The 13,096-nt window shown below is 44.7% G+C and overlaps 1 long non-coding RNA gene across 1 annotated transcript; it reads left to right on the forward strand.

Moving 5' to 3' along the window:
• Nucleotides 1-2,979: 2,979 nt before the first annotated feature.
• LOC122464327 lies at nt 2,980-7,400 on the forward strand. The gene is made up of 2 exons (XR_006288267.1): nt 2,980-3,030; nt 7,251-7,400. It is a non-coding gene; the product is annotated as an uncharacterized LOC122464327 (long non-coding RNA).
• The last annotated feature ends 5,696 nt before the right edge of the window (nt 7,401-13,096 follow it).

The following is a 13,096-nucleotide window of genomic DNA, read 5'->3' on the forward strand; positions in this document are numbered from 1 at the left end:
GGAAACTAATGGAAGTGTCACTTGGAGTTATTTGGAGTGAAGGATATTTTTATTTACAGCAGCTCTTCATACTTCATTATGTAGCCTGTTCACTGTGTTACGTATCCCCCTCTAGTAGCCGGTCCACAGAGGAAATTAGTCTACTACATCTACCAGATAATGGAGCCATTCCTTTAGCTCAAGTGGCTATTAGCAATGGAAATCCCAGGTTCAATTCTCAATGAGAAATCGTGACTTGTTAAAATTGCACTTGGGTAGTGCAGTGACGGATGGATTATCAAGGGGAATATTTGAGGCTGAACATCGGCAAAATCTTTTTGAGTGAAATGCTGGATTATGAAGTAGTGCCTTAAGGGAGTCATTGGAAACCCAATTGCTTGGGCCTTTTCAGTTTAGCTTGGACAAAGCACTTGAGTGTATACTGTAGGGAACAATCCTCCTGTTGGCATAGGTAATGTCTACAATGAAGTGCTACAGCGCAGCTGAACTGCTGTAGCGTGTTAAGCGTAGACGAGCCCTAGGATTTAAAAGTGTGATGTTAGATTTGAACTACAGCCAAAATTTCCCCTAGTTAACTTGACCAGTTTATCACATTCTAAAGTATAACTCCTTTTTCTTGGATAGAGTTTCAGAAGGTGTTAAATTGACTGAGCTAGCTACTCTCATAGCTTGAGCTAACGTCACACCTTTAAATCCTGGGCTAGACAAGGCATTCATCGTTGCTGGCACTATCTTGTGGCTCTGGGGATTTGAATGAGAGGGTGTCCGCGGCCCTGGAGTAGAGGGGTGAGATGTAGGTTTTAGTTTGGTCCTGTCACCAACTTGCTGAGTGGCTAAAGGCAGAGGGTGAAAGTGCTTGCAATAGTTTTTCCTCCATGCTACCTGACAGCAGTTTGAAAATTTGATCCTGAAACAGTTTGAAAATGTACTGGCCGGCAAAACCCCAATCAATTGTGGAATACTGTGGACAGAATCATGAGTTTGACCTCAAGTCCCAGAATTCCACTCAGTTCCACTAGGTGTCCCGCAATCCACTGCGATAAACAGCCTATAACACATTGAGCCTAGCAGAACATTGCACTTTGGGATCCCTGCCCAAAATGCTGTGTGCTTATTTTGAAAAAGAGCAGCGCTGCCTGGATGCTATGATTCACAGGGGAAGTAGTTTAAGCTGCTTTAGGCAAAGCAATGTAGCTATGCTCTTTTTGTTTCGTTTGATCTGTATAGTGATAGCAACAACAAAAAATGTTGAAAACACTTTACCAGGTACACAAGGCCTAAGTCTCATTTTCTTTCAGTGAAGCCTGTAACTTCCTAAATAAAGTCTAAAAATGAGGTGTAGTCTCCTAAGTCACTGAGGTGTTTTTGAAAATGTTACCAAGTGACTAGCTTTTGACTCTCAATTTCTCCATCTGTAAAATACGAATAACAATATTTTCCTGTTAACAGCCTGTTATTTAATAGTGCCATGTAACTGCAAAGTTTTAATGGCAGTTAGTAGCAGTTGTTGGAGTCGAATTTAGGGCTCCCTGTCTTCTAGCTTTAGGCTTCATCTCTCATGCTATTGGTAAAATTTTCCAAAGCACCTATGTGATTTAGAAACCCAAGTCCCATTTTAAAAGTTACTCAGCCATTTAGGAGCCTAAGTCCCATTAACTGTCAGTGAGATTTAGGCTCTGAGGTCACTGAGTGACTTTTGAAAATAAAACAGGCTCCTAAGGCAAGTAGGTCCTGAAAATTTTGTGTCTGTTGGAGGGCACCTCTGCTAAAATTCACACAGGTAGATTTTTTTAGTTTTCACAGGTTTTGCTATGAATAATTGTCAATCTCCCATAACCTTTGCAAAAATAGACAATTTAGGGCAGTGTGAAATATGCTAAATTGGTTGAAAGTTTTGCATAGACTTGCATGAAAATTTTTGCTTAAATTATTGCCAGCTCAGCTATATTCTAGACCCCAATGCAAAGAGCCATGGGACAGACAAACAGGGTCCTGGTTCTATATATAAAATTCTCCATACAAAGTCTTAGCTCCAATATGCAAACGGGTTTTTAACTTCACAGCACTAGCCACCCTATAAGCTCTTCCACTATACTCTGGTAACCTGGAGGAAAGCCTCTTTCTCCTTAGGTCTGCTACTTCCTTAAGTCCTAACTAACATCTTGTTGGCTGACAGACGATTCAATCACTAGCAAAAATAACTGAGCATCTGTTACATTGAACAACATGATTTTTATTCCCATGCTCCAAACAAGCGTTAGATGTTTATGTTCTACCAAGAGCAAGCCCCAGATTTTGTAAGGCCCTGGGTGAAATAAAACAGTTGGCAGGAGACTATGTAGACAGTACATGTAGGGACAGGACAATTTAGTAACTGGGCAAGGGATCTGGGGCTTGTCTGGTGGGGGAGAGCAACGGGACATGGAAGGGCACTGATTGCTGTGATGCTAGAATGTCCCTTTGTTCCTTTTTTGAAGTGGAATGGTGGATTGCATGGGGAGGCAGATCAGAAAAGCATGCTTGGAAAAGGATGCGGACAGATTATGAGCCCTACAAGTGAAGGGTTCTCTGTGACTTCACAACTGTCCGACACTGAAAGCCAGCCTTGCAGTTGCCCCATCTTGTTACAGAATAAGTCTGTGCAGCCTTTTGCAAGTGAGGAAAGTACATTATACCAGCTAATGATTCTTCTCCCATGCTAGTATATATAGTAAGAGTAAATCCATTTGTAACCCATGTGCCTAATAGGGAGGTATCTCCAGAGAGACCCATCCAGGGGAGGCAGGAGTGAGTTGTGTCTGGGTCATTGTTGCTAGGCTGAATCTTCCAGAAGCTTCTGGAATTGGATGTGGTAGTTTTGGGTATTGTCCAATAGGTTCCCCTGTTGCTGGGGTCAGACTCCATGAGGGCAAGCAGTCAGGGCAGGGGCAGCTGCTTTGCAGGGGGCCATGCCTAGTGAGAGTTGGGAGAAGCTGAGCCCAGGAGCAGAAAGCAGGCTGTTTTCTCAAACAGTGATGTATTTTGCAGCAGGTTAGTGACATTGCCCAGGCTTCCCTGTTAGAGGATTAACAATGTTAATTATAGCAAGGGGAAATTGGGAGGGAAAAATAATTTCTTCTATTTTAATTGTATGCTTTGAATGTTGTTTTGATTTTGGTCAGACTGTTTTAAATTGTCTCAACTCGTGCGATTCACCAACTTTTCTTTAAATGTAGTAATAGGGAAAGGGTCATTTATATTTTACTATTCTCAGTTTTGTATTTTTTGTAACTCGGTGGGTTGTTTTTTTTTTAAATCTATACACTTAACTGAGTGAGTGGTTAATCAGTTAGCTGACTGGCTAATGGTGATTTCAGCAGAGGAAGAGTCTGCATGGATTCCAGCTGAAGATTCCTATAAGCAAGTGGAGGCAAGATGTTATTTTAGACTCAGTAGACTGTATAGATTTGGGAATCAAAGACTCCAAGACCTAGGGGAACTCAACCTAAGCTTTTGGGAATTCTCAGTTTCTCCTCTTTGTGCTTCTGTGGGGACTAAACTGTTCAGATTTTAATTTTTCTTTGTTTATGTATAACTGTGTAGATAATGTCTTTAGATTATAAACGAGTCATGTTATGCAGTAAAAATTAGATTATTTGTTTTTCATAAGATTTTATAAAGTTGTTTAATTAAATTAAGTTCTTTAGTTCCTTTGGGGACTTGAATGTGGGGAGGTTGACCTTGTGCAATCCTTGCTGAAAATCTTTAGAGACTCGACTCTGAGTCTCCAGCTACTTTTCTGTGGGAGTTGCGGGGTTTTTTAGGCACTGGAGAAGGGCAATGAAGTGATCTCTAGCCCACCCAAAGGTTACACACTGACAAACAGAACTAACATCAGTGTAAACAAGAGGAGGATCAGTCCCATAACGTAGCAGTCAGCCAAGATACCATGTTTGGTGAATAGTTGAGTCATTAAATTAACACCTGCTTCCCAGTTACCAGAACCAGAGTTCAAAGTATGACAAGAATGTATGTTATGTGGAATGGCCCCATAACCATACAAATAATGTCCATATTCTGGGATAAAAAAAATTTAAGAAAAGTGATTTACTCTATCCCAGAAACATAATAATAAACCTTGATGCTGCAGTCTCTTTGTAGTATTTACGCTTAACAATAACACACAAGAAAATAGTTGACACTTTCTACATCTTCCAGGAGAGAATTTCACAGATGTTATAGATTTTAGTGAGCATCCCTGTGAAGTAGGCAAAGGCAAGTTAAGTGACTTGGCCAGGTCACAGAGGAAGCCAGCAGAGCCAGGAATAGATCTCCTGATCTAGTCCTGTGATAGACCTTAATGCCCCACACCATCCTCAATAAATGTAGGGCTTGTCACCTACACAAGAAGCTATACTGGTATTATTAAACCACTAGAGTTATAATGGTATACATGGATGCTCTGATTATGGAATAAGAGTGGCTTTCTCCAGTTTAGCTTACACCACTTCCGAACCAACATAAGATAAACCAGAAAAAGGCACTCTGATCCCACATGGAGAGTTACAGCCATATAACTATAGCAATTTAACTATACCAGTGTAACTTCCTGTATTCCCATGCACATAATCATTTGTCCAGTGCTTCTCTCAGCCATAGTAAGGAAAATAAAACAATGCGTTTAAAATCACCAGTACTGGAAAACCAGATTTTGTGCACATAAAACTAAGTATCAGGCTTGTCTGTATCTCAAGAAGGAGAAGTGGCATCTTTTTCAATAAATTTACATATCTAAAGGGAAGATGGGTGATGAGTCAATTTACATATTTTTAAAATAGTAAGTCATTAAAAATTCTGGCACTTGAAGCAATCATCTGATTTGGAATTATTATGAAAATATCTTTTATACTAGTGGAGCTACTCATCTGAGAAATAGGGATAGACAGTCAGCGAGCCTATGTTCTTATTTTAATATAATAAAATGATAGAAAATTGAAAAAATACAGAAAATTCCATTTAGTGATCTGTAGAGATCACAGTGCTTCATGACTGTGATCCTAGATTAAATCCAAGACTTAATGCAAATCTAGGGAAAACTACCTCCCTAATTACATCAACTCCTAATAATCTAGGTAAAGTTCACAACTTGTCATTTCTATGATCAGGAGGTCCAGCTTATAGCTATGGTGAAGGTAGGACCAGAAATGTTCCATTTTCAAATGGATACCAAATACCAAACAATTTTACATCATCCCCACTTCCGAATGGTCCCAGAAAAATCAAATTGACTACTCCATTGTTTTAAAATGATTCACTAGTGCACTGTGTTTTTCATCTTCCTGAGGTAGGATGCAAACTGCAGGGATGGGCTTTGAGAGAAAAGTTAAGAGAGTGGGTGAATGAAGGGATCCTCATTATATAAAACAGACTGAGTTATATTCATACCTGGTGTCACTCCACTGCATTTAACACCAGAGAAGAATCTAGTCTGTTGTGCCTCCTAACTTTGCTGCATAGTCAAACATCACCATTGTATTTCAACACCCTGCTCACAAACACTAGCATACTGTCAGCACTTAAATACAAAATATATAACATCCACCATTTGAACGCAGCTTGGAGTGGCATGTGCTGCTATTTAACAGTACACAGAAACATGACCTAATACTCCAGGCCAGGAGGTAAAGAAAGATGCTGCTGCTGAGCGAAGTTATGAGCAGCCGCAGAGACGCTGGAACTGCCTGTCTTCAGAGCCAGGAAGATAACACTGCATCGAGTTACACTCCAGTCACATTTAGCAGGTGATCTTCACAATCAAAATGAAAGCTTAAATGCTGCAGAAAATAATTCTCACCAGGGAAGAAGATTTGTCAGACCCTGATTAAGTTATCTTCACTTCAGTATGTGCATGATCCTTCACCACTAAAATCAATCTGCCTCATTGGAGAGTTTTAAGAACAGGTCAGACAAACACTTATTCGGGATCATCTAGGTACACTTAATCCTGCCTCAGTTTGGGGGATGGACAAGAGAACCTCTCAAGGTCCCTTCCAGCCTTAAATTTTGTAAGATTCTGCAACTCAGTGGGTTTTTTGCCATTGACTTCAAAGCTAGGAGCAGCAGCAGTAGGTTTATTGTGTTTAGATTTTAATCTAGGAAAAAGATGAAAAAAGCCTAGATCTAAAAATAGAGCTGAGAAAAAAGATGTTTCTAAGCCATGTTCCCTTCCCTCCTCCCCCCAACAATGTCTTCCTCTCAGCTGGCATCATTTTGCAGCTTCCTTGCTCTTGCATCTTCTCCGTCTGCCTTGACAACTGGTAGAAAAATAACAGACTCAGTATTAAAAAGGATCCACTACAACTCACTTTCTGTGCATTCTGAGAAATTGAGTATTCTAACCAGTCAAGTGATAAGAAATTAAAAGGATACTTACTAATGACCTAGACTCAAACCTTAGACAGTCATGTTTCCAAACAGGATGGTTTGTGCAAAATGTTGGTTGAAGGTATGCCAGTGAGTCAGGGATTTTGCAGCTCTCAGCTGATGGGTGTGACTTGTGGCTATCACTTGATGACCCACAGGTTGAGAATGGCTGTGCTAGAGGATACTCTACTTGAGTGCCTCGAAGGCTCAGTATTCTTTATCAGAATATTAGGGTGTCTAAACATTTCCTATGATTGCTAACACTAGTTCATCTGCACCAGCGTTAGCAACGCTGGGAGTCCTAGTGCAGCCCAAGGTCCCACAGCTGCAGCTGTTTTTAACGCCATGCCTATTCCACCACTCCAGAGCAAGTTTAATAGACATGGTGCTGAAAATGACTTCAGTGGCAGGACCCTTCCCTACACTAGAGCTCCCAAAGCTGCTCACCAATGCAGCTGAAGCAGAGTTAGCAAGAGTAGGAAACATTTAGAAATTTTCTCCAGTGCAGACAAGGGTTATGAACATTTTGGCATTGGCTTCAATGCAATTAGGCTTCTACTGCATCTTTGTTAAGATCCAAAAGGGTTCATAGGCATACGCAGAGAGCCAAGGCTACCACCCCATCATTAATGGGCCAAACTGCCCTGATAGCGTATGGTTCACTAAGCACTATGGCCCTGATCCTCAAAGGTATTCAGGCTCCTCTGACCATTGATTTCAAATCCCAATCCACGTGGCATCCAAAGGCACCTGGGGATCTGGTCCTATGTGATACAACAATCAGGCACAGCAGGGATATATCTCTAATAATGTACTGAAGTTTATACTAATGTTCTTTCTCTATTTAGACCTGAAGAAAGTGTGCATAATGGGGACCATTGGAGGACAATTTTGTTCTGACAGCCAATCAAGCAAATTAGTGTGAATTACTTGGCAATTCATCAAACAGACCAAAGAGGGCTCTTAAATAAATAAATAAATAAAAACCCTGAAGGCGGCATGTGCCTGGACTGGATTTGTCAGATATTAAGTCCTCTGGACAATATAGCAGAAAACATTAGCTCAGTATTCAAAAGAGCGCAAATACAGCAGGCAAACTGTCTCCTGTTCTTGTCCAGCAATTTGACAGTATTCCAGAAATCTTTCAGACATTCTACCTCACTCTGGTGTTCTGCACCCTTTTGTCATTCCACCATGCTCCAGGATTGCAGTGCAGACAGCATTTGCATGATACATATTGAGTCAACTAATATCTCCAGGACAGCATAGGAATTGTGGGATATATTTACACAGGAGCATTCATCGTCCTGTTTTTCCCTCCTCTCAGCAGAAGACTAGAACAGTCTCTGGTTCCTAGGGTGAGCCAGATAGCAAGTGTAAAAAATTGGGACCGGGGGTGGAGGGGTTAATAGGCACCTACATAAGACAAAGCCCAAAATATCAGGACTCTCCCTATAAAATCGGGACATCTGGTCACCCTACTGGTTCCCAACCTAGCTTTCTAGCTTTTGAGACTGCATTCATCACCACAGTAGCTGAGTACTTTTTCATCAATGCCATGCAAATGCTAGTAAATTGGCTTATCTGCCAGAAGGTGTACGTGGCTGGTATTTCCTCCCAGGTGTGACCCTTTATATCTGGGATGATGCAAAACCTGTACAATATCAGTGGTCACCTTGACAATATTGAAAGTTACCTTTTTATGTAATCTTATGGTCATACCATAAGATTATATAAAATACTCAGAGGGTAAATGTCACCTTTTTATTGTCAATCACTGTAGATACCACTGTCCTTTTAAAATTATTTGGCAAATTTATCCTGAATACATTGGAAAGGCAACTGTCACAGTCTGAATGATAAAAGGCATTTATGCTATTGTGTCCTACTGGTGGATTGAAAAATAAATGTATCCCCATGAGGGACCCAGATTGTATCTTCCCCTTTGTATCCCTCACTTGGTGTAGCAGACAAGGTCAGCTTTTTCTTCATTCCTTCACCTACTTCCCAGAGACACTCCCTCTTCCCCAGATTCAGCCTTCACTGTTTGGAGCTTTCAAAGTGTGCCATTAACAAAATCATGATCAGTGATTTACACAATATGTTGAAAAAGCTTAGACAGAGTTCATCTCCACTGACCATCTACTTGTCTACTCAAACAAGCGTTCATTGTTTCTTCCTCAGTACTGTCCTTTTCTGTTTGTTTTCTCAAAGGCAAAAATCCAAACTCTGCTGCCCAGATTTTCAGTGGGCATCCTATCCATCTCAGAATGTTGCAATCCTTTCCTGAGAAGTCTGGCTGTGCCACAAACACACTAATGAAAATAATCTCTGCGAGCGACTGAGACCAACCAAGTCTCGCTCATTTGGAGTGAGGGACTTCTTCATTTTGGATTGCTGCTTGTTAGTTTTGAAAATATGCGCATATAAAGGACAAAGATTCCTGCCTCAGAAAATTTACAGTCTGATTTAAATGGCTACTAATGCAGGATGTGATAAGGTTTTGGCTGCATGTGCAGCAATGAGACATTTAAAAATCTCATTCAAAACCTGTCTCAGATTCCCTACCTATTAAATGGAGATAACAATACATGGTTCAGAGGGGGTTGTAAGGATTCATTAGCGGTTCTCACAGTGCTTTGAAATTATACAGAAATCATAAGTGTTAAGCTACTTGCTTGAACTCTCATTTATTTTAAACTGCCACAGCCTGAGACTCAGCCTTAGCTGCTCGGTGTTGCCAGGAACCAGGGCCCAGTCAGTCAGTAGCACCTAGCAATCCACCTGCAGGCACAACAAACAATGCACACAAGACAGAGCAAGCCCTTATTGGTGATCCAGGAGAGGGCGTGCCAAGCCCAGCAGCTTTCATTGTGAGTGACCTCAGCCAGGCGAGAATGCTGCATGCACCAGAATGGCTGCTCACTCAGCCACATCTTCACTAAATGCTGCTAAGTTTACCTCTCTGGTAGGGGCAGAGAAAAGGCTGGATCTTAGACATGGTGCGAAGGAAGAAATGGCAGGATTTGGACATAGCTTGGTTGGATGCTGTCCCTTATGCTTGGAATGCCCATCCTAGGTTCCAGAGTAACAGCCGTGTTAGTCTGTATTCGCAAAAAGAAAAGGAGGACTTGTGGCACCTTAGAGACTAACCAATTTATTTGAGCATGAGCTTTCGTGAGCTACAGCTCACTTCATCGGATGCATACTGTGGAAACTGCAGAAGACATTATATGTACAGAGACCATGAAACAATACCTCCTCCCACCCCACTCTCCTGCTGGTAATAGCTTATCTAAAGTGATCATCAAGTTGGGCCATTTCCAGCACAAATCCAGGTTTTCTCACCCTCCGCCCCCCCCCCCCCCCCCCCACAAACTCGCTCTCCTGCTGGTAATAGCCCATCCAAAGTGACCACTCTCTTCACACATCCCAGGTTCATCTGCAAAGCTCCTCCCCATCCCTCATTCCAGTCCTCCCTGAAAACCCTTCTCTGCCATGCTGCCAATGTGTAACTTGCTAACTGACTATGTCAGGCTGAAGGAGGAATTTCTGTATTATTTATATCTTATTTTTGTACTAATTATATAGAAAAGCTACATTAAAAGACTGTTCAGATTGCAAAATCAAGCCCTCCAAACATACAAAATGCCAGAATTAAAGCTGACTGTGCAACCTTAATTTGGCCCCTCTTGTTAGTATTCGTTAAGATACAATCTTTAATTACACAAAGGAAGGATGGTCCAGTGGTTAGGCTCTAGCCCAGGATTTGGGGGAGACAGCTTCAAGTCCCTGTTCTGCCACACATTTCTTGCAAGACGTTGGGCACGTCACTTAGCCTCTCTGTGCACCTCAATTCCCTATTTGTCAAATGAGGTGTAACATAGTCCTTGGTGGTTCCTCCCTCAGGGGTGGGTGAACCTGACCATGCCCAGTTATCTGCACTGGGGTAGTCGCAGCACCTGCCTCTCTTCCCTAATATTCGTGGCAGGGGTAGGTGGGTTCTGCCCTTTGTTGGCCTCCTTAAAAATCTCTCCGGTTGGGGGATCAAAATGGAAGTCACAGACCACCCAGGCCTTCGAGATACTCTCTCCCTGAGATCCCAGAAGAAAGGAGGGGTGACTCTACAGTGCTGCCAACAATCTAGTCCCAAGGTAATGGGTTTAGGGAAATAGCTGTGGCTAGGTCTCTGTGACAGGCTCAGCCTGTCTGCCTTACCCTGGGAGTCTGCTATATGCTCCTCAGGGTTGGGGTGAAGGTCTCCTGCCTAGGAGTTCACCCTGGAGCATCAGGAGTCACTCCTACAGTCTGGTGCCTTGCTTCCTGCAGTTTCCTCCCTTTTAAAGCCCTCCTCCCTATCAAGGCATGATTGACAGGATGGAGAGGTGGAGCAAGCCCTACCGCTGGGGCCTCTCTGACCCCTTCCTCATCCATGTGGGGCCTATATGCCCGATCACATGGGGATAACGGCAGTGGTGAGCTGGAGCCGGTTCGCTAGAACCGGTTGTTAAATTTAGAAGCCCTTTTAGAACCGGTTGTTCCGTGAGGGACAATCGGTTCTAAAAGGGCTTCTAAATTTAACCTACCAAAAGTGGCACCTTAGGTGCCGACTCCATGGGTGCTCCAGCCCTGGAGTACCCAAGGGGAAAATTTGGTGGGTGCAGAGCACCCACCGGCAGCTCCCCGCCCCACCCCTGGCCCCAGCTCACCTCTGCTCCGCCTCTGCCCCTGAACACGCCACCCTGCCCTGCTTCTCCACCCCGCCTAGGCTTCCCGCGAATCAGCTGTTCGCGCGGGAAGCTGGGGCAGGCTGAGAAGCAGGCCGCAGCTTCCCGCTCAGGCCCAGGGAGGCGGAAGTGAGCTGGGGCGGGGGGGCGCGGGGAGGGCCGCCCACGCCGCAGTGGGTAACCCGGGATGGGAGGCGTGCAGGGGAACCGCTCCCCGCCTCAGCTCACCTCCGCCACCTTCAGCCTGAACGGGAAGTCGCCGCCTGCTTCTCAGCCCTCCCCGGCTTCCCGCCGAACAGCTGATTCGCGGGAAGCCGGGGGCGTGGCGGAGAAGCAGAGCGGGGCAGTGCGTTCAGGGGCAGAGGCAGAGCGGAGGTGAGGTGAGGTGAGGTGAGCTGGGGCCGAGCGCGGGGTGGGGAGCTGCCGGTGGGTGCTCTGCACCCACCAAATTTTCCCCGTGGGTGCTCCAGCCCCGGAGCACCCAGGGAGTCAACGCCTAAGGTGCCACTTTTGATGTGATCAGTGCTCCCCCCCAGCTACGTTCCCCCACCCCTAGGAACCAGAGGGACCTGCCGGATGCTTCCTGGGAGCCACCCCAGGTAAGCACCTCTGGGACTCCCCACCTTGCCCCCCAGCAGGTGCCTCTGGCTCTTAGGGGCGGGGCGGAGTGGGCACCTGCCGAGACCCTCCTGCATGGTTCTGGGGGCAGCCAGGGGACAGGGGAGGGGGGTGGATGGGGCAGGGGTCCGGGGGGGGGCATCAAGGAATGCGAGGGGGTTGGATGGGGCAGGAGTCCCTGGGGGCAGGGATGGGCAACGACCCCCTCGTGGGACGAGGAGGGAACCCGTTGTTAAGATTTTGGCAGCTCATCACTGGATAACGGCACTGCCTCATAGGGCTGTTGTATGGATAAATACATTAAAGATGGTGAAGCACTTTGAGATCTAATGATGAAAAGTGCTTTGTAAGACCAGGTATGAGTATTATTAATATGTTTGTTTTTCAACAGGCCTCCTGCTTCATTCCATGAATGGGTAGCTATTCAATATTTCTTTTTATTCTCCATATTCAGTGTGTCACCCAGGCCTTATTTGCCTCACACCTGCACTGAATACAAAATCATTAATTTCCTCCCAGGCATTTCTGTCACGAGGGGCCGCTCCCCATCCAGCCCCTGCAACCGTTCCCCAGTCTCTTCCACCCCCACCCGATCCCCATCCTTCCCCTGGCCTCCTGCATCCCCTGGGGCTGGGGACTTGCTCCCCATTCAGCCTCCCTGCTACCTTCTCCCCTCATCCTCCTCAATCCCCTGGGGCTGGAGCCCCATTCCTTCTCCTCAGAGCCCTGTCTGCCAATAGATAGACTGTGGCGTGACTACAGTGGTGTCTAAGGTAGAGCGGCCTCTGCTGGTTGGGCCCCCATAACTTCATGGGCCCTAGTGCGACGGCATCACTTGCAGCATTGTAGCTACTACGCCTGTTGCCCCCAGAAAATGAGGAATACATAGATTATGGCAAATTGCGAAACCTTTGGTGTAGGTGACTTGCCTGGCATCACACAGGAACTCTGTGGCAGAGGCAGGAACAGAATCAATTTATCCAGGGCAGCATTCAACTGTTGTACCCATGAGATCAGTTTTCTCTTCCTGCAATGCCCAGATTCATTCACTACACACCTTCCAACTCCTGCAAAAAAATGAGGCAGGGGTCCTACAGACAACAACCTCCGTCACTACATAACCCTGATTCATTTTCACAGCACCATCTATTCCACTCAGTGAGTGGGACAGGGGTCCTGTGGACAAAATAATCTGTGATCATGTAATTGTATCATCATGTATACATACATTTGCGCTAAATTAAGGTGGCACAGGCAACCTTAACTATGGCATTTCTTAACATACCAGTGCTTGACTTGGCAACCTTCCTGATATTTTAATGGAGTTGTGGTTTTTTTTTTTTTTTTTT

The sequence above is a fragment of the Chelonia mydas genome, chromosome 2 (assembly GCF_015237465.2).
Source record: "Chelonia mydas isolate rCheMyd1 chromosome 2, rCheMyd1.pri.v2, whole genome shotgun sequence".
Taxonomy (NCBI): domain Eukaryota; kingdom Metazoa; phylum Chordata; order Testudines; family Cheloniidae; genus Chelonia; species Chelonia mydas.